Source organism: Erinaceus europaeus, chromosome 12 (genome assembly GCF_950295315.1).
Source record: "Erinaceus europaeus chromosome 12, mEriEur2.1, whole genome shotgun sequence".
Taxonomy (NCBI): domain Eukaryota; kingdom Metazoa; phylum Chordata; class Mammalia; order Eulipotyphla; family Erinaceidae; genus Erinaceus; species Erinaceus europaeus.
Genome location: NC_080173.1, coordinates 80,137,740 through 80,159,023, shown reverse-complemented (window position 1 = coordinate 80,159,023; position 21,284 = coordinate 80,137,740). Strand labels below are relative to the sequence as shown.

The 21,284-nt window shown below is 42.8% G+C and overlaps 1 protein-coding gene and 1 non-coding gene across 6 annotated transcripts in view; one reads left to right on the top strand and one right to left on the bottom strand.

Moving 5' to 3' along the window:
• The window catches only part of SMG6 (SMG6 nonsense mediated mRNA decay factor), a 291,344-nt gene that overhangs the window by 212,097 nt on the left and 57,963 nt on the right, over nt 1–21,284 (top strand). The window lies entirely within an intron of this gene.
• Nucleotides 13,526–13,627, bottom strand: LOC132542264 (U6 spliceosomal RNA). Its single transcript, XR_009553365.1, has one exon. It is a non-coding gene; the product is annotated as a U6 spliceosomal RNA (small nuclear RNA).

Sequence of the window (21,284 nt, the reverse complement as noted above, 5' to 3'; positions counted from 1 at the left end):
TGCTTCACCGCCTGTGAAGTGGCTCCCCTGCAGGTGGGGAGCCGGGGTTGGAACCGGGATTCTTATGCCGGTCCTTGTGCTTTGCGCCACCTGCGCTTAACCCGCTGCGCTACAGCCCGACTCCCTGTGGTTAATTTATATATATATATATAGTTTGACAATATACATGAAGGTTTGTTTCTGGGTATTCTATTCTGTTCCACCAGTCTATAAGTCCTTATGTAAGTATCAGTTTCAGTTACTATAGGGCTTTTTTTTTTTTCTTCTTCTTCCCTTTTCTTACCAGAGCACTACTCAGCTCTGGCTTATGATAGTGCTGGGGGATGAACCTGGGATCTTCGGTGCCTAAGGCATGAAAGGCTCTTTGCATAACCATTGTGCTACCTCCCCAGCCCACTGGTGGTCTTCTTTTTCAAGATTTTTTTTTTTGAACATTTGGGCTGTCTCGAAATTCCTATGAATTTAAGGATCTGTTTTTGTGGGAGATTTTTTATTTTAATTTACTTATTTTGGATAGAGACAGAAATCAAGAGGAGAGGGGGAAAGAGAGATACCTGCAACACTACTTCATTGCTTATGAAGCTTCCCCCTGTGGGTGGGGACCAGGGGCTTGAACCCAGATCCTAGCACACTATAATGTATGCACTAAACCAGGTGTACCACCACCCAAGCCCTTCCCCCTCCCACCCTTTTTTTTAATGAGAGAGATAGAGAAAAACTAGAGCACTGCTCAACTAACTTGTGGTGATGCTAGGGATTGAATCTGGGATTTTAGAGCCCCTGACATGATAGCCTAGCTATTATGCTATATCCCCAGTTCTGTTTTTATGTTTCTATTTTTAAAATATGCCATTTGGGGTCAACAAGATGGCTCATCTGCATAGTGTACCTGCTTTGTCATACACAACCAAAGTTCATATCCAGCCCCTGACTGCACTGGTGGAGGAAGCTTCAGTGTTGTAGTGACTTTCCCTCTCTCCATCTGTCTGTATCTTTCTTTTTGAAGCAATGTCGGCTTGGAGCAGTGAAGTACCAGGCATGACGAAGAAAAAAGCCATTGGGATTTTGATGAGGGTTTCATCTGTAAATTAATTTTGGGTGGTATTGTCATCTTAAGAATATTGGTGGAGGGAGTCGGGCTGTAGCACAGCGGGTTAAGCGCAGGTGGCGCAAAGCACAAGGACCGGCATAAGGATCCCGGTTCGAACCCCGGCTCCCCACCTGCAGGGGAGTCGCTTCACAGGCCGTGAAGCAGGTCTGCAGGTGTCTATCTTTCTCTCCTCCTCTCTGTCTACCCCTCCTCTCTCCATTTCTCTCTGTCCTATCCAACAACGACGACAACAACAATAAAACAACAAGGGCAACAAAAGGGAATAAATAAATAATATAAAATATTTAAAAAAAAAGAATATTGGTGGAGAGTTGGGCGGTAGCGCATCGGATTAAGCCTTCCAATGGAGGGGATGGGGGAGATGAGACATGAAACTCTGATGGTGTGAATTGTATGAAATTATACCCCTCTTACCCCACAATCGTGTTGATCATCATTTTTTAAATGATTTTTTTTTTGCTGTCTGAGAAAACTAGCTCTTTTTTTAATTTTTATTTATAAAAAGGAAACACTGACAAGGACAGGCATAAGGATCCCGGTTCGAACCCCGGCTCCCCACCTGCAGGGGAGTCGCTTCACAGGCAGTGAAGCAAGTCTGCAGGTGTCTGTCTTTCTCTCCTCCTCTCTGTCTTCCCCTCCTCTCTCCATTTCTCTCTGTCCTATCCAACAATGACAACAACAATAATAACTACAACAATAAAACAACAAGGGCAACAAAAGGGAATAAATAAATAAAATAAATTTTAAAAAAGGAAACACTGACAAAAAACACACAATTCCCACAAGAACTCTGTATCACATCCCCTCCCCTGATAGCTTTCCTATTCTTTTTTTAAAATATTTGTTTATTCCCTTTTGTTGCCTTTGTTTTATTGTTGTAGTTATTATTGCTCTTGTTATTGATGTCGTCATTGTTGGATAGGACAGAGAGAAATGGAGAGAGGAGGGGAAGACAGAGAGGGGGAGAGAAAGACAGACACCTGCAGACCTGCTTCACCACCTGTGAAGTGACTCCCCTGCAGGTGGGGAGCCAGGGCCTCAAACTGAGATCCTTACGCCAGTCCTTGCACTTTGCGCCACCTACACTTAACCCGCTGCACTACTGCCTGACTCTCAGCTTTCCTATTCTTTATCCCTCTGGGAGCATGGACCAAGGGACATTATGGGGTGCAGAAGGTGGAAGGTCTGGCTTCTGTAATTGCTTCCCCGCTGAACATGGGCATTGGCAGGTCGATCCATACTCCCAGCCTGTCTCTCTCTTTCCCTAGTTGGCGGGGTTCTGGGGAAATGGGGCTCCAGGACATATTGGTGGGGTTGTCTGCCCAGGAAAGTCTGGTGGGTATCATGTTAGCATCTGGATCCTGCTGGCTGAAAAAAGAGTTAATATATAGAGCCAACCAAATTGTGGGCTAATCATGAACCAGAAGGCTGAAATAATTCAGATGAAGAGTTTGGGGGGGGGGGAGGTTCCATTAGTGATTTAATAATGATTGACATGATTGTGTGATAAGAGGGGCAAAACTCCACACAGTTCCCACCACCATGGCTCCACATCCCACCCCCTCCATTAGGAGCCTCCCCACTCACCATCCCTCTGGGAATATGGACAAAAGATCTTTATGGGGTACAGAAGGTGGGAGGTCTGGCTTCTACTGCAACTACTTCCCTGCGACTACTTCCCTGCTAGACCTGAGCACCCCCAGCCTATTTCTATCTTTCCGTAGTGGAGCAGGGCTCTGGGGAAGTAGGACTCCAGGACTCATTGGTGAGGTCATCTGCCCAGGGAAGTCAGGTTGATGCCATGGTAGCATCTGCAACTTGGTGGCTGAAAAGCATCCAAACATAAAGCAGAAAAAACATCTAGTAGGCAGGAACCTAAACGTAAGTATACAGCAGATGAGATTTAGGGTCTTTATGTTGGAAGAAGGTAGGAAGTCCATTCCAGGTATGTTCCAAAGGGCCCACCTTACTATTTGCCTGAGCCCAATAGCTATCTTAGAGGTGGGCTGAAAGCATTGTCTGAGAAGATGGTGTGAGAGTTGGAAATAGGACTAGAAAGCTGGGTCAGGGCAGTAAATCACCAATAAATTAAACAACAACAGCAAAAACAAAAAGAATACTGTCTGGGAAGAAGATAATTTTTTCTTTAATTTTATTGCTTTCATGGTCAGGTGGTAGCATACCTGATAGTGTCAACATTACCACCTGTAAGAACCTGGGTTCATAGTAGGGGTTGTATTGTGGGAAACTGAGAAATGTTATTCATGTACAAACTACTTTATTTACTGTCTAATGTAAAACGTTAATCCCCTAATTAATAAATATTTTATGGCCTAGGGGATGGCATAGTAACTAAAACTCAGATTTGCAAACATGATGTTCTGAGTTCAGTCCCCAGCATCATACATGCCAGAGTTTTGCTTTGGTTCTCTTTCTTATGTTAGTAAATAAATAAATCATCAAAATAAATATTTTTAAAAATATTTATTTTCCCTTTTGTTGCCCTTATTGGTTTTTATTGTTGTGGTTTTTATTGTTATTGTAATTGATGTCATCGTTGTTGGATAGGACAGAGAGAAATGGAGAGAAGAGGGGGAGAGAAAGATAGACACCTGTAGACCTGCTTCACCACCTGTTAAGTAGGGCGGGGGAGCCAGGGGATCCTCCACCCGGGATCATTATGTTGGTCTTTGCACTTTGCACCATGTGCACTTAACCTGTTGCGCTAATGCCCAACCCCCTGAAATAAATATTTTTTAATTTTTAATTTTTAATATATTTTTAATATTTATTTTATTTATTCCCTTTGTTGCCCTTGTTGTTTTATTGTTGTAGTTATTATTGTTGTTGTTGTTGTTGTTGGATAGGACAGAGAGAAATAGAGGGGGGGAAGACAGAGAGGAGGAGAGAAAGATAGACACCTGCAGACCTGCTTCACGGCCTGTGAAGCGACTCCCCTGCAGGTGGGGAGCCGGGGTTCGAACCGGGATCCTTATGCCGGTCCTTGTGCTTTGTGCCACCTGCGATTAGCCCGCTGCACTACAGCCCGACTCCCAAAATAAATATTTTTAAAGAAATTTTCTCTCTGGATCAAAATAATGATTATTCAAAACGCTCTGATACTGTTCTTGTGGGAATAAACAAAAAATCCCTTTAGGTACCAATAACTTTATACTCCCAATTCCATTTTCCTTGAGGATAAAGATCCCAAGAGATTCCTGCATATCAGTAATAGAAAATAAAAGAATGGCAATAATAGTTGAACTATAAAATGCCTTCCTTTACCCTTATTCTGTTCACGCCGGTCTCCCTGCTGCCTTCTTCCTTTCTATCTCTTTGAAAGTTCCCAGAGAGATCTGTGGAGCTTCTAAGAATAAACCGGAAAATTTAATAACTAGAGTAGGGAAATTTAGACTTTAGAGGCTATTGGAAGTAAGAAGATGCCTATTGGTATTACATATCCAGGAGTAGTGTTGTTGTAGTGTGTTTCATTGTGAGGATTCACTTGTAGAGCCCTTCAGTCAATTTCTGTACCAGAAATGGAACTTATCTGTCCTAGCCTGCTCATAGCCTGCCTGTCTTTCCTGAAAAGAGGATATAATATCCCTTGTTTATTTGGAGTTGAATTAGTTTAGTAGCTACCCAGTTCTCTGTAAATGATTTCTTCGCTGTACTGTCCTATAGCCTGTAACCCACCCTTTCTTCTCCCTGTCCTGGTGCAGAGATGACTTCTTGATTTTCCCATGGCAGGGTTGCTCGTCACCACCCTACCAAGGGCCTATGCTGACTAACCACTTGGGTGTTCTGGTGTCAGAACCTACAAGTGTCCCAACTGTCCCACCCAGCCTTCTCCTCGCTCCTCTTTCTCTCCTGGGTTATTGTCCTGGAATGTTATTCCTCTTGGATTTCAGTGTGTGCAGTCTTATTTGGGTGGTGCCTTGAAATGTTTGTAGGAGTACTAGTAATGTCTGGCCTTCAGTGCTGCCAAAGGCAAAAAAGAAAGAAAGAAGCTTGCCTTTTCTCAGTTGGATTGCTGGGGTAGTGTTAGATGGAGGGTGGAGTGAACTTCTCTTCCTACTGTGTTTTCAGGGAATGATTATAGAGCAGCTGTAAGTGAGAATGAAGTCAAAAGAATAGATTGGCATCTTCTCCCCCATCCCTTACCCCTGGCCAAAAAAACAAAGATGAAAATACATACTCCTTCACTCCTTTAGGCTCCATCCCAGATCCACACCCTTATTGTTCTGCTGGGCTGAACTTTGGTGCTACTTCAGACCAAAAGGACTTTTGTTAGACTGTGGAGAGGAGAATTCAGCCTTAGTCTGGGGAATGAGGGCTGAGCTTTCCCCTTAGGCAAGCTGTGGGTTCTACTTCCCTGTCCTTCTCCTCCCAAGAAAAGTGTGGGCAAAGGCATATAGAATGGAAGAGTACCCAGTGCCAAGCTTTAATCTCTCAATTAGGGAGTGGAGACTAGTAGTAAACTTGTTTGCAGAGACAGTCACCAGCAAAAGAAACCTCTGTGCCATCCATCAACACATCACTTTTCCTTTTTTTCCAGCTGCCTCTCTTCCATGTAGCAGCCCTGGTATTTCTATGGAGTGTAGGCCATATGGCTCTTATGAACTTTGGCGTCACCAATAGTGGCAGATTTTGCTGTGTAGAGCACAGCATCCTTGGGTCTGCCCCTCCCCTCTCAGCAGCTGTTTGCCACTGACCGAGGTGGCGACTGAGCCTGTGTGTGTGGCCGGAGCTAGTGACGAGCCTCCCACCCAGGCCTGGGGAAGCCCTCAGCCAATGTGGTTCCTGTGGCAGCAGCCAAACGCGCCAGAGCTCCTCATACCTTCAGGGCTGTGGTGTAACAGCCAGCTCTGTGCGGTGGCATTGTTTAGTATTGGTTGACTTGACTGCTCTGTCCCCACCCCTCTGTTTAAGGGAATCTGGCCGTCACCCAGTAAAGAAGAAGCTGGCATTTGCAGAGTGGCTTCCTGCTACCTCTCTTGTAGTGGGAGCCAGGACCACCTTCCATCTCTGCCTTCCTACCCGTGTGGCTTAGGCCTCTCTGTGCTCAGCCTCCCATTGTGAGGTTTCAAGTTGCCTATGATCAGAACACGGCTATCTGCCAGGTTATCTGCCCAGATAAACATTTATTGTTTACAGGGACGTATTTCAGCTGCTCTGGCTGATCCCACTGGTGAGATCTTGTAATTTCTTGAGGTTTTAAGCCAGTAGTAGGACTGAACTCCAGACACAGAACTGCTGGAGTTTGCGAGGCTGTAAGTGGCCAGTTTCTGACTTAGCTGAGCCGTTTCCCCCTCCCCATGTACTGCCACAGCCAAATTTATACCTCTCAGTTTCCGCTTCTACCTCCTGGCTATTAAAACTACCTCAAAATTTTCAGCATTTGTAATATTTAGAATGGGGCTTTCTGTAATATAAAAGCCAGTGTTATGATACCAAGTACTGAAGACTTCTTTTAGGTGGTAAAACCAGCATTTTGACACTTAACATAGTTAATAAGTCAGCTGTTTAGTCAAGGTGATAGGGGTAAAGACAGACCTTCTTGTTTTTTTGTTGTTTGCTTTTGCCTCCAGGGTTATTGCTAGGGCTCGGTGCCTGCATTATGAGTCCACTGCTCCTGGAGGCCACTTTTCCCCTTTTCGTTGCCTTGTTGTTATTACTGTTATTGTTGTTATTGCTGTTGTTAGATAGGACAGAGAGGGGGAGAGAAAGATAGATACCTGCAGACCTACTTCACTGCCTGTGAAGTGACCTCCCTGCAGGTGGGGATCTGGAGGTTCAAACCGGGATCCTTGTGCCAGTCCTTCTGCTTCGTGCCATGTGTGCTCAAACACTTGAACATTCTTTTTTTAATATTTATTTATTTACTTATTCCCTTTTGTTGCCCTTGTTGTTTTATTGTTGTAGTTATTATTGTTGTTATTGATATCATTGTTGTTGGATAGGACAAAGAGAAAGGGAGAGGAGAGGGGAAGACATAGAGGGGGAGAGAAAGACAGATACCTGCAGACCTGCTTCACTCCCTGTGAAGCGACTCCCCTGCAGGTGGGGAGCCGGGGGTTCGAACAGGATCCTTATAAGGATCCAAAATAAGACCCTTGGGGCCAGGCGCTAGTGTACCTGGTTAAAAACAAACACTACAGTGTGCAAGGCCCAGGTTCAAGCCCCTGGTCCCCACCTGCAGGGGGAAAACTTCACAAGTGGTGAAGCAGGGCTATAGGTGTCTCTGTCCCTATCTCCCCTCCCCCTCTCAACTTCTCTCTGTTTCTATTCCATAATAAATAAATGAAAAAAAAAATTTAAAGGATCACATCAAAATATCAACCTCACACATTTAAGCTATGCAATTTGTTTTTTAACAACTCAGGGTTTTTTTTTAAACCCCCCCTTTTTTTAGTGATTAATGGTTTAGAAGATTATAAGAGGATTTTGTTGTATATACTATTGATATTAAAGGCAAGAAATTATTGCCTAATCCAGTGTCATGATGATTTTACCCTTTTTTCTCTCTAAGAATTTTATTTATTTTTTTAATTAAATATGTATAGAGACAGAACTTGAGAGGGGAGAGGGAGATAGAGGGAAAGAAACAGAGAGACACCTGCTGCCTGCTTCACCACTTTTGAAGCTTTCTCCCTGCAAGTGGGGACCAGGGGCTTGAACCTGGGTCCTTGTGCTCTATAATGTGTGTGCTTAACTAGGTGCACCACTGCCTGGGCCCTCTAGAATTTTAATTAATTAATTTTTTAAATATTTTATTTATTTATTAGAAAGATAGGAGGAGAGAGAGAAGGAACCAGACATCACTCTGGTAACATGTGCTGTCGGGGATTGAACTCAGGACCTCATGTTTGAGAGTCCAATGCCTTATCCACTTCTCTATCTCCCACAGAATTTTATAGTTAAATTTAGAAGTTTAATCCACTTTGAATGAATTTTGTATGTGCATGGTGTTGGGTAAGAATTTAATACCAGTTATTAGTATGCAAGTATCTAGTTTTATCAGAACAATTTAAAAAATGTAAAGACTTTTGCTATAAACAAATATATTTGTCTCCTCTATTATATTACATTGTTTTTTATGCCTTTAAAACATTTGTAGAGGGAGTCGGGTGCAGTGGGTTAGGCACACATGGCACAAAGCACAAAGACCGGCATGAGGATCCTGGTTCGAGCCCCAGGCTCCCCATCTGCAGGGGAGTCGCTTCACAGGCAGTGAAGCAGGTCTGCTGGTGTCTATCTTTCTCTCCCCCTCTGTCTTCTCCTCCTCTCTCCATTTCTCTCAGTCCTATCCAACGACGATGACATCAATAACAATAATAACTACTACAACAACAACAACAAAAACAAGGGCAACAAAAAGGAAATAAGTAAATATTTTTTAAAATCTTAAAAAAAACATTTGTAGAGAATGGATAAATTGTTTTCTTTATAGAATATATCTCCATTTGGGCTTGTCTTAGGTTTGCCTATAATGGAGAGGTTTGCATAACAAGGAAAATAGCACACAGATAATGAAACCTTTATATTAGGGGGCACATGATATTAGCATTTCTTATTGCTGGGAATATTAATCTTGAGTTCTTGATAAAGGTGTTGTCTGCCAAGTTTCTCTATTAAGTCGTTATTTTGAAAAGATACATTGAAAGATTGAAGATACGTAGGTTTCTAGATCCTCAGATACTGATCCACTAAATTTAGCATACATTGATGGATCTTTCCTAACAACTACTACTATAGTGTTAATAATGGTGATTTTTTTACTCTAAATTTTTTTATTTGTGATTATAAGATTGTAGAAGGTTAGGAGTAAATAGCATAATGGTTATGCAAAGAGCCTCTCATGCCTGAGGTTTCAAAGTCCCCATTGGTTTTTGTTTTCTGATCCTTTTTTTTTCTTGTTTGTTTTGTTTTGTTTGTTGCTTTTTCTTTAACCTAGTCACACTGCTAGGTTCTAGCCTCTGTTGGTCCCAAATTTCCCTTATTTCATTGAGCTCAAGTATGCTAATTTATTTATTTTTTGAGAATTTGTCTTTTAAAAAATCAGTCACAAAAGATAGTCCACATTTTTCTACTTCTTTGTGTATTGAATAATTTTTACTTTCATCCTGAAAATGTGATTGTTAAATGGATTTTTATTCCTCTATAAAGAGTTGGTCCTTTGTTTTAGCAGGCAGTTTGGTTATCTCAACTATACTTGATCAGGCATCCACTCTGATTGGGGTTTTTTGTTTGCTTGCTTTTTACATCTAATCTATACCTGCACAATTCTAAAGTTAAACAGAAATGTGGGTGTTGTGTATATATAAAGTGTGAAGTCTCCTTTTTCTGGCTAACTCTTTTATTGGACCTCCTTTCCTTTTTAACAGTTGTGATAATCCTGAACCGTGTTCTCTGTCTCTTCAAGTCACTGAAGACTGTATTTTCTTTTCTTTTTCAGTCCAGGGAATGAACTCAGGATCTTGTAGCATGCTTGATATCACTATTGAGTTGCCTCCCTGGGTCAATTTTTTCAGTCTTTAGATTAGACAGAGAGAGATAGAGAGAAGAGAGATACCACACCACCATTCCACTATCCATGGAGCTCCCATGCTGCTATTTAGGGTGCACCCATGTCCTGCTAAAACTTGTACTTGGAGCTTATGCATGGCAAGGCACACACTATACCCCATAAGCTAGCTCCCAGTCCTGAAAGGATATATATACTTTTTAAAAATAGGGTATTTAGTAGGCTTTCTTGTTTAGTATCAACAATTTGGCCTGCCCATAACATAACCTATAAGTTGAGGGAGGGAGAAGACTGTAATCAACTATACCAACTCCTCTTTCTGAGTGTCAGTTTCCCTCTCAAATGTACCATCTTTGATCTGTTCCCTAATGCCTTTAGGTATTTTTGTAACTATGCCTCAAGTTCATCATTATTAGCTGCAGGAAATTTTGTCCATTGAAACAAAAAAAAATAGAATTTCCTGTTCTGACAAACTTAGAAATACACATTGGGAACACAGAAAGTGGAGTCAATCAATGGAGTTCTGTGATTTTAATTTGCATTCCCTTGTGAATAATGAATGCTGTTACCTTTTGCTATTGGCTATTGAATAGATTCCTCTCCCCCCCCCCCCCCCCCGTTGATTTGTCTTTTTTTTTTTTTATATTTATTCCCTTTGGTTGCCCTTGTTTTTTATTGTTGTAGCTATTATTGTTGCTGTTATTGATGTCGTCGTTGCTGGATAGGACAGAGAGAAATGGAGAGAGGAGGGGAAGACAGAGAGGGGGAAAGAAAGATAGACATCTGCAGACCTGCTTCACTGCCTGTGAAGCAAACCCCCTGCAGGTGGGGAGCTGGGGGCTCGAACCCGGATCCTTACGCTGGTCCTTGCACTTTGCGCCAACTGAGCTTAACCTGTTGTGCTACCGCCCGACTCCCTGATTTTGATTTTTTTATTGATTTGGTTATCCCTGGGGCTTGGTGCCTATAGCATAGACACCTGCAGCACTGTTTCACCATTCATGAAGCTTACCACTGTGAGTAAGGATCAAGAGCTTGAACCCAGGTCCTTACACTTGGCAGTATGTGTGCTCTATGTGGTACACCACCACCCAGACCCTGTAGAATTCATTTTTCAGTATTCTAGCATAACTCCCATATCGGTGTGTGTGTGTGTGTGTGTGTGCGCGCGTGCGCGTGCGCATGCGCGTGTGTGTGAATTGTCTTTGAGACCAAATAGTGGCATACTGATAAAGCACACGTTACAATGTGCAAAGAAGACTGGGTTCAAGACAACAGGTTTATAATTTCACACCTTTCCCACCACCTGAGTTTTGAATGTCTTTCCTTTTTTCCTCTTCTCTCTCAGTGTCCTAATAGAATTGGAGTTCAGAGCCCTCTGGTCATCTTCCCCTAACCATATCTCCTCCTCTAGGAGGATGGACCAAAATTCCTTTTGGGGTACAGAAGGTGGGAGTTCTGGCTTCTGTAATTGCTTCTCTACTGGACATGGATGTTGGCAGGTCACTCCGTACCCCCAGCCTGTTTCTTCCTTTTTTTTTTTTTTTGTATTCCCTTTTGTTGCCCTTGTTGATTTATTGTTGTAGTTATTATTGTTGTTATTGATAGGACAGAGAAAAATAGAAATGCAGAGAGGAGGGGAAGACAGAGGGGAAGAGAAAGATCGACACCTGAAGACCTGTTTCACCACCTGTGAAGCAACTCCCCTGCAGGTGGGCAGCCGGGGGCTTGAACCTGAATCCTTACACTGGTCCTTGCGCTTTGTGCCATGTGTGCTTAACCCACTGTGCTACCACCGAACTCCCCACCACCAGCCTGTGTCTATCTTTCCTTAGTGGGTTAGGGCTCTGGAGAGGTGAGATTCTAGGACACATTGATGAAGTCACCTGCTCATAGAATTCAGGACAGAATCATAAACAGGAACCAAAAGGAGTAAAAGAAAGCAGCGATTTCAGGGTGGAAAGACCAAGGGGTCTTAACATGGTCTCTAAAGACCATGACTTTAGTAATTTTGTTTGAGTTTCATAGGTAGCATGGAGGTGGACTAAAAGTGTTGTCTGTGAATATTTGTCAGAGTTGAGAATAGAGCTAGAAAACTGGATTAGAACAGAGACTAGTTACCAAATATAAGGAAAGTATATAAATATAATTAACTGTTTACCACATCAGTCTGACTGGGGGCCCACATCCATTCACATCTAGCTAGCACAAGAGCCTGTATAACCCCCAAATCCTTGTCAGTCTGAGCTCATAGTCCCTGGTCATGGCTGGGAATATTTTATGCTATACTCATCTCAGGACAAGTCTTCAAATAGCAGTGTAGACTGGCCTGGCCTCCCTTTGGAGGCAGTCCTCTGTGGTGAGTTTTTCCCCCAAGTTTTATTTATTTATTTATTTATTTATTTATTTATTTATTTGGTAAGGAAAAAGAGAACCAAAACATCACTTTGGCATATAGAATGCCAGGGATTGGATTTACGACCTAATGCTTGAGAGTCCAAGGCTTTGTCCATTGCATCATCTCTCAGGATGCTGTATTGAGTTCTTTTTGTGTTCTTTTAAGAAATGTTTGTAGCTGGAAAATAGTTCAACTGTTAGAGCATAAAACTTGTATGCCTGAAACCCCTGCTTTGATCCCCATTACATGTGTTGAAGTGATGGACTGGCTTCTTTTCATCTTTTTTTCTCTCATATGAAATAAATCTTTTAAAAATATATTTTCTCAGTTATTTATTTGATAGAGACAGAGAGAAAAGGGAAAGATAGGGAGAGGAAAAAAGAGACACTTACAGCACTGCTTCACAACTTAAGCTTTTTCCCTCGCAAGTGGGGAGCTGAGGCCTTATAGTCTGGGTCCTTGCACATTGTAATACATATGCTCTATCAGATATGGCACCATTCTATCCCTTAAATAAATCTTTGTCTTAAAAAAAAAGAAGGAGAAGAAGATCTGTTTGGGGTCTGGGCAGTAGTGCACCAGGTTAAGTGCACATAGTACAAAGCACAAAGACCCGCACAAGGATCCTGGTTTAAGCCCCCGGCTCCCCACCTGCAATGGGGTCCCTTCACAAGCAGTATAGCAGGTCTGCAGGTGTCTATCTTTCTCTCCCCCTGTCTGTCTTCCCCTTCTCTCTGCATTTCTCTCTGTCCTATCCAACAACAACAACAACAATAACCTCAACAATGATAAACAAGAAGGGCAACAAAAGGGGGAAAAATAGCCTCTAGGACCAGCGGGTTCATAGCCAGGCATGCGATAACCCTGGAGGGGGAGAAAAATAAAAGAAATGTCTATTCCAGTATCATGAATATATTCTTTTATATTTTAGAGGTTATTTTGTCTTTCACAATTAAGTCTATAGTACATCCTAAATTAATTTCTGTATTTGGCATGAAATAGAAATAGACTAATGTTTTCCATACAGATATCCAGTTGATCCGACAATGTTTATTGAAAGAACAATTTTCTGCAGTGAATTGTTGGTGCCTTGTCATAAAGTAATTATATACATTTTTAAACTTCTTACTTTGCTATAGTGATCTATCTACTGGTTCTTGTACCATTATTGTTAAATATTCTTATTGAGGTACAAATGACATGTTGTATATTAATTTTAGATGTACAACATAGAGATTCAGTATTCTTTAATATGTTTATTTATTTATTTGATAGAGAAATTGAGAGGAATGTGGGGGTAGTGAAGGAGAGAGATACCTGCAGCACTGTTTCACCATTGTGAAGCTTTCTCCTTGCAAGTGGGGGCTGGGGACTTGAACCTGGGTCCTTGCACATGATCATATGTGTTTTCTATCAGGTATGCCACCACCTCGCCCCAGGGTTCAGTATTTATGTAAAATGATCACCAAAATGAATCTAGTTAAAATTCAGAAATTGGAAGTACTTCATGAATCTACAGATCATCCTTGCACAGGGACCATGTTTATCTTCTGTGTTTCATTTGAGATATATGTCATGAAAGCAAGCAGACAGTGGATTTTTGTTGCCAAAGTCTCATCTACATACTTATTTAATAGACAAAGAGTTGAACAGACATCATTTCTCCTTCTTCCTCATTTTAGTTTTATCTATAGTTTGGCAGAAAATTCATTGTTTCTGGCATGTGCTTGCACAGAATTGATATGCTTTCTTCAATTTTTTTTGTCATTTCAGTAGAATACTGGGGGTGGGATGAACAAAGTAGAAATATGTTGAAAACTGTTCTAATTGCAGGTCAATGCTAATTTTTAATAAATGAGTTTCCAGTCTTGCAAGTCAGATACTTTGAAAGTCATTGTAAACCTTTATTAGATTGAGATTGGCCCTTAAGATGTACTTTCATGGATTTATGTTCTTAACTAGTTGCTTCATAACAAGTAGCTCTGCAGCTCTCCTGTAAAACTCAGAAAGGAGCAATTCAGCGCTCGTTAAGTTGTGCATAGGTCCTTCTATATTGCATCTCAACTCTGTTAGCTGAGTCATCTCCTCTGTACCAGCCTTAGTTCCCTACCACTGTGTCCTGAATATGAATAGAACCATAGTCCAAATGTCCACTGTGTTGTACTGAGGAGGGTAAAGACAATTCCTTGTGTCCCAAATAGGATAGAAGTCATTCTTGTGAACTCATGAGTTTCATGTATGCCTTTGTTTGATAAAATGCCACGTGGCAGTCTTGTCAGCTGAGTAAGAGAAGCTGACGTGGGATTAGGGAATACCCACATACACCCACATGTCTGTGTTCCTTCGGAGCCAGAGCCCTTTCCAAGCCAGCTTGTTGAAGTTTCAGCTGCAGAGCAAGGCCGCTTCCTACATTCTTGTAACTCCGATGCTGGTCATAATACCCACTTCCCTGGCCCACCTTTTTTTTTTTTTTTTTTTTAAGATTTATTCATTTATTTATAAGAAACAGCAAAAAGAATAGAATATTACTTTGGCACATGTAATACTGGGGACCAAACCCAGAATTTCATGTTTGCAAGTACTGTGTTCTTACATTGAGCCACCTTCTAGACTGCTCCTGTTTTGCTTTTTAATGTAACTAAATAATATAGGTTTATTTTGCTTTAAAATTATTTCTCTTTTCATATATACATAATTACACTACTCTTCAGGTCAGCTTTTTTCTCATTTTTGTTTTAGATAGAAAGATGAGGGCCGAGGCTAGGTGCTTAACGAGGCACACCTGGTTAAGCACACACATTACAGTGTACAAGGACCTGGGCTTAGACTCCCAGTCCCCACCTGCACAGGGTAAGCTTTGCAAGTGGTGAGGCAGGGCTGCAGGTGTCTGTCTGTCTCTCTCTATATATATATAAAACCCCCTTCCCTCTTGATCTCTGGCTTTCTCTGACCAATAAATAAAGATCATTTTAAAAAGAAAGATGAGGGCCGGGAAATGATGTACCTGCTTGAGTGCACATGTTACTATGCACAAGGACCCACGTTCAAACCTCTGGTTCTGGTCTGCAGGAGGAAAGCTTTGTGAGTGGTGAAGCAGTGCTGCAAGTGTCTCTCTGTCTCTCTCTCTCCCTCTGTATTTCCTCCTACCCTCTCGATTTCTGGCTGTCTCTATCCAATAAGTAAATAAAGATGATAATAATGATAATGACAGAGATGGAGAGACACCATAGCACCACTCCACCATCCTTGGAACACACCATGGTGCTCCCATGTGATGCTGGGTTCAAACCCAGGGCTTTGCTCATGATAAGGCACACACTACTGGGCAAGCTCTCTCCATTAATTTTTTTTTATTTCTTTATTGGGGAATTAATGTTTTACATTCAACAGTAAATACAATAGTTTGTACATGCATAACATTCCCCAGTTTCCCATATAACAATACAACCCCCACTAGGTCCTCTGAATCCTTCTTGGACCTGTATTCTCCCCACCCACCCACCCCCACCCCAGAGTCTTTTGCTTTGGTGCGATACGCCAATTCCATTTTAGGTGGGGTTTTTTTCCCCTCCCATCTTGTTTTTCAACTTCTGCCTGAGAGTGAGATCATCCCACATTCATCCTTCTGTTTCTGACTTATTTCACTCAACATGAATTTTTCAAGGTCCATTCAAGATCGGCTGAAAACGGTGAAGTCACCATTTTTTACAGCTGAGTAGTATTCCATTGTGTATATATACCACAACTTGCTCAGCCACTCATCTGTTGTTGGACACCTGGGTTACTTCCAGGTTTTGGCTATTACAAATTGTGCTGCTAAGAACATATGTATACACAGATCTTTTTGGATGGATGTGTTGGGTTCCTTAGGATATATCCCCAGGAGAGGAATTGCAGGGTCATAGGGTAGGTCTATTTCCAGCCTTGTGAGAGTTCTCCACAGAGGTTGGACCCATTTACATTCCCACCAGCAGTGTAGGAGGGTTCTTTTGACCCCACATCCTCTCTTGGATAGGACAGAGAGAAATGGAGAGAGGAGGGGAAGACAGAGAGGGGGAGAGAAAGATAGACACCTGCAGACCTGCTTCACCACCTGTGAAGCGACTCCCCTGCAGGTGGAGAGCCGGGGGCTCAAACCGGGATCCTTACGCCGGTCCTTGCACTTTGTGCCACCTGTGCTTAACCCACTGCACTACCGCCTGACCCCCCCTTCTTTTTCTATTTTTATTTGACAGGACGAGAGAAATTGAGAGGGAGGGGGAGAAAGAGAGCTGGGTGGTGTGGCGCACCTGGGTCAGGCACGCATAATACTATGCAGAAGGATGCATACAAGGATCCCGGTTCAAGTCGCTGGTTCCCCATCTACAACAGCGGTGAAGCAGGTCTGCAGGTCTCTCTCTCTCTCTCTTCCCCACCCCTTTCAATTTTCTCTGTCCTATCAAATGAAAAGAAAAAAAAAAAAGCCAACAGAAGCAGTGGATTCATAGTGCAGGCACTGAGCCTCCAGTGACTGGAGGGCAAAAGAAAAAAAAAAAAAAGACAGACACTTGCAGACCACTTATTTCCCCCTGCAGATGGGGAGCAGGGGCTCAAACTCAGGTCCTTGTGCATGGTAATAATGTACACCACTGCCTGTCCCTTAATTCATTATTTTTTTCACGAGGATCCTTCATCCAGGAACCTAGTGACATCCAACTTTGTTTTTTTCCTGGTGAATTAAAAGGACATTTATGGGAGTCGGGCTGTAGCGCAGCGGGTTAAGCGCAGGTGGCGCAAAGCACAAGGACCGGCATAAGGATCCTGGTTCGAACCCCGGCTCCCCACCTGCAGGGGAGTCGCTTCATAGGCGGTGAAGCAGGTCTGCAGGTGTCTATCTTTCTCTCCTCCTCTCTGTCTTCCCCTCCTCTCTCCGTTTCTCTCTGTCCTGTCCAACAATGACGACAATAATAACTACAACAATAAAAAAATAAATAAAAATAAAAAAAATAAAAGGCCATTTATTGGGCTGGGCTGGGGAGATAGCATAATGGTTATGCAAAATGCCTTTCCTTTCTGAGGCAACAGAGGTCCCAGGTTCAATCCCCAGCTCCATCACGAGTCAGAGCTGAGCTGTACTTGCTGTCGTAGTACAAAGCACAAGGACCCGAGCAAGGATCCCAGTTTGAGCCCCCAGCTCCCCACTTGCAGGGGGTTTGCTTCACAAGTGGTGAAGCAGGTCTGCAGGTATCTATCTATCTCTCCCTCTCTATCTCTCCCTCCCCTCTCAGTTTCTCTCTCTCCTATTAAAAAAAAAAAAAGTCCACAGGAACACTGGATTAATAGTGCTGGCACCAATAACCCTGGAGGTGAAAAGTAAAGAAATAAAGAAAAAGAAAAATCGGGACGGGGGGGAGGGGGAGCTGGGCGGTGACGCAGCACATGGTGGGAAGTCCAACAACCAGCGCAAGGATCCTGGTTCGAGCCCCCGGCTCCCCACCTGCAGGGAGTCGCTTCACAGGCGGTGAAGCAAGTCTGCAGGTGTCTGTCTTTCTCTCCCCCTCTCTGTCTTCCCTTACTCTCTTGATTTTTCTCTGTCCTATCCAACAATACAGACAGCAATAACAACAACAATAACAACAACAACGGGCAGCAAAGGGAAAAATAGCCTCCAGGAGCAGTGCAGGCACCGAGCCCCAGCAATAACCTGGAGGAAAAAGTAAAGAAAAAAAGCCGTTTATTTAGAAAAGAATTGTGCACTCCTAGGGAGAGTGGGCAGGAAGCAGCCCCTCCCTTCAGATGGAAGGAATGAGACAGAGGCAGAAAGAGAGACAGAGACAGAGAGAGAGAGAGAGAGAAGTACAGAGAGACTGAGACCACAGCACTGAAGGTTCCTCCAAAGCAGTGGGGCCAGGCTTGAGCTTGGGTCATGTGCACGGCAAAGCAGCCACTATCCACGTGACTGTTTTGTCAGTCCTTGGTTCTGACTTATTTTTAAGGCATATGTAGCAGGTAATGAGAGGGAGAAGGGAAGCAAGCAAGAAGGAGACCGTCATTCTGGCACAGGTAATACCTGGGGTTGAACTCAGGACTACATGCTGGAGGGATCAAGGCTTTATCCACTGTGCTACTTCCTGGGCTGCAGGCATCCAATTTTTAAAAATAATAGGTGTGTTAAGATATATTTTACTTCTGTACCAATGTACTATTATTATTATTATTATTTTTAACCAAAGCACTGTACAACTCTGGCTTATGGTGGTGTTGAGTATTGAACCTGGGGCCTCAGAGCCTCAGGCATGAACATTTGTTGTATAATCACTATGCTATTTCCCTAGCTCCCTAATGCAACTTTTAAAAACATAAACTTCAGTGGCTGTTAGTATATTTACAGAGTTGTACAATTATCATCTCAATTTTTTGAGTTTTATTGTGAGACACTTCAACAATCTCTTTATGTGGACCAGAAATATAGCTCACCAGGTAGGTGACAGACAGAGAGAGAGAGAGAGGCGACAGACAGAGAGAGAGAGAGAGGACTCACAGTAGCAGAACTTCCTCTGGTGTTAAAGTGTCTCCCATCTAGTACCATGACTCCAGCCTAAAATGTGCACATGACAAGGCATGCGTCTTACCCAGTGAGTTATCTCTCTAGCCCCATCAACTGCTGTAATCTCTGTTTTCTCCTCACCGAAACAGGGCTAATCAGACTTTTTTTTTAATTTTTAAAATTTTTTACTAGAGGGAGTCGGGCGGTAGCACAGTGGGTTAAGCGCAGGTGGTGCAAAGCGCAAGGACCAGCGTAAAGATCCTGATTTGAGCCCCCGGCTCCCCACCTGCTGGGGAGTCGCTTCACAGGTGGTGAAGCAGGTCTGCAGGTGTCTTATCTTTCTCTCCCCTCTCTCTCTTCCCCTCCTCTCTCCATTTCTCTCTGTCCTATCTAACAATGACATCAGTAACAATAATAACTACAATAAAACAACAAGGGCAACAAAAGGAAATAAATATTTTTTTAAAAAGAACATTAGGAATACCCTAAATCTTCAATTGTAAAGATATCTCCTTTCTCCAAGAATTAGGTCTGAACAGAGTTCAGACTGACTAATACAGAGTTGGGAGGGGGTAAATCCCAACTAGAGATCTTGGCGCTTCTATAAGAAATTTAAATAACAGGCAGACATATAGAGATCCATAAATATGTACTTGGTGCCAGCTAAACCGCAGAGAAGATACTGAATTTGTGGTCCAGGGAAGTTAAATATTTGTGGTCAACTTAAAATTCAACATAAAGCTCTCATCTATAATGGAAACTTTCCAGAAATTGCATGGAGGGCATGCAAACTCCATAAACTCTCCAGTGCCTCTCATCTGCCTAAGCTGGCAGAGCCCATTCTCCTCTTTCACACTATGTAGCTGGCAGCTCTTTTTAGGGGAAAAGGGGCTCTGTGGTGCTCCAGTCACCAATCCAAGAAGCTCAGTGTTCAGGTCCTCCTCTCTGCTTTGTGGTACACACCTTCATGTCTGATCAAATGGCACTTTATCCAGAAACCTCTCCCCATCCATCATACTTTAAAAGTACAATGCGAGGGTCGGGCGGTGGTGCACCAGGCTAAGCACACGTAGTTTGAAGCACAGGACCAGCACTCTATCTCTTATCTAATAATAAATATATGAAAATGTTGTGGTCCGGGAGGTGGTGCATTGATAAAGTTTTGGACTCTCAAGCAGAGGTCCTGAGTTCGATCCCCATCAGCACATGTATCCGAGTTTTGTCTGGTTCTTTCTCTCTCCTCCTGTCTTTCTCATAAATAAATAAAATCTTTAAAAAAAAAAAAGGAAAAAGAAAAAAGAAATGTTTAGGGGGCTGGGTGGTAGGTGGTAGCATACCAGGTTATGCACACATAGTACAAAACACAAGGACCTACACAAGGATCCCAATTTGAGCCCCCGGCTCCTCATCTGTATGGGGGGGGGGGTCACTTCACAAGCAGTGGAGCAGGTCTGCAGGTGTCTGTCTTTCTCTCTCCCTCTCTGTCTGCCCCCACCCCATTTCTCTGTTCTGTCCAATAAAAATGGAAAAAATGGCCTCCAGAAGAAGCAGATTCATACTGCAGGCACTGAACCCCAGCGATCACCCTGGAGGCAAAACAAAAAAAAAAAAAGAATTACAATACTATGGCAGGGAGATGACTCAGCAGCTAAAGTATATATCTATCCAAGGTCCTGGAGTGGATTTCTGACACCTTGGGAATGCCATGGACAGGTAGTACCAAGGAGCCCACCATATAAGTGGAGCAGTGCTGTATTGTTGCATCCTCTTTCCTCTCTCTACTGTGTTTCTCTGTGTCCTTTGTGTGTCCCATCCGCGTCCCATTCCCCCACCCCCTAGCAGTAGCAACCTAGGAAGTGACAGGTGGCTAAAACACTGAACTGACAAGCATGAGGTCTTGAGTATGATCCCCAGCATTGCAAGTGCCAGAGTGATGTTCTGGTCCTCTCTTCTCTCTCTCTCATTAATAAATAGGCAAGATTAACACACACACACACACACACACACACACACAAGATTGGGCTAGCTCAAGTAGCATCATGTCTGCACGAGACCCTGTGTTCATAATAAATAACAATGCTGGGGAATCGGGCAGTAGTGCAGTGGGTTAAGTGCAGGTGGTACAAAGCGCAAGGACCGGCAGAAGGATCCTGCTCCAAGCCCCCGGCTCCCAACCTTCAGGAGAATCACTTCACAGATGATGAATCAGGTCTGTAGGTGTCTATCTTTCTCTCTCCTCTCTGTCTTCCCCTCCTCTCTCTATTTCTCCCTGTCTTATCCAACAACAACGACATCAATAACTACAACAATAAAACAACAAAAGTGAATAAATAAAAAATAAATATTAAAAGATAAAAAAGTAACAGTGCTCTCCACCACTCCATTACACTCTATCCCTCTTACCCTGATTTATTTTTGTTATTGTATGTTTCTCACTACTTGTCCTTTATTTATTTTGCTTGTTTCTCAGTCTCACAAGAATGTTAAGTTCACTAACAGCAGGGACATTGTTTCATTCACTGCACTATTCCTTGTGCTGTGAATAAGGCCTGCCACATGTAACAGGTGCTTAATAAATATTCATTGAATGAATTCAGTGGATTACATTTAAATTTTTCTGGAAGCACAGTCTAATGGGGAAAGCATTATGTCCTGCCCCCTTAAATAGAGTACTATTACACTGTAGAACTTCAGGCTGTGAGGTTAGCCTGAAACACATCAA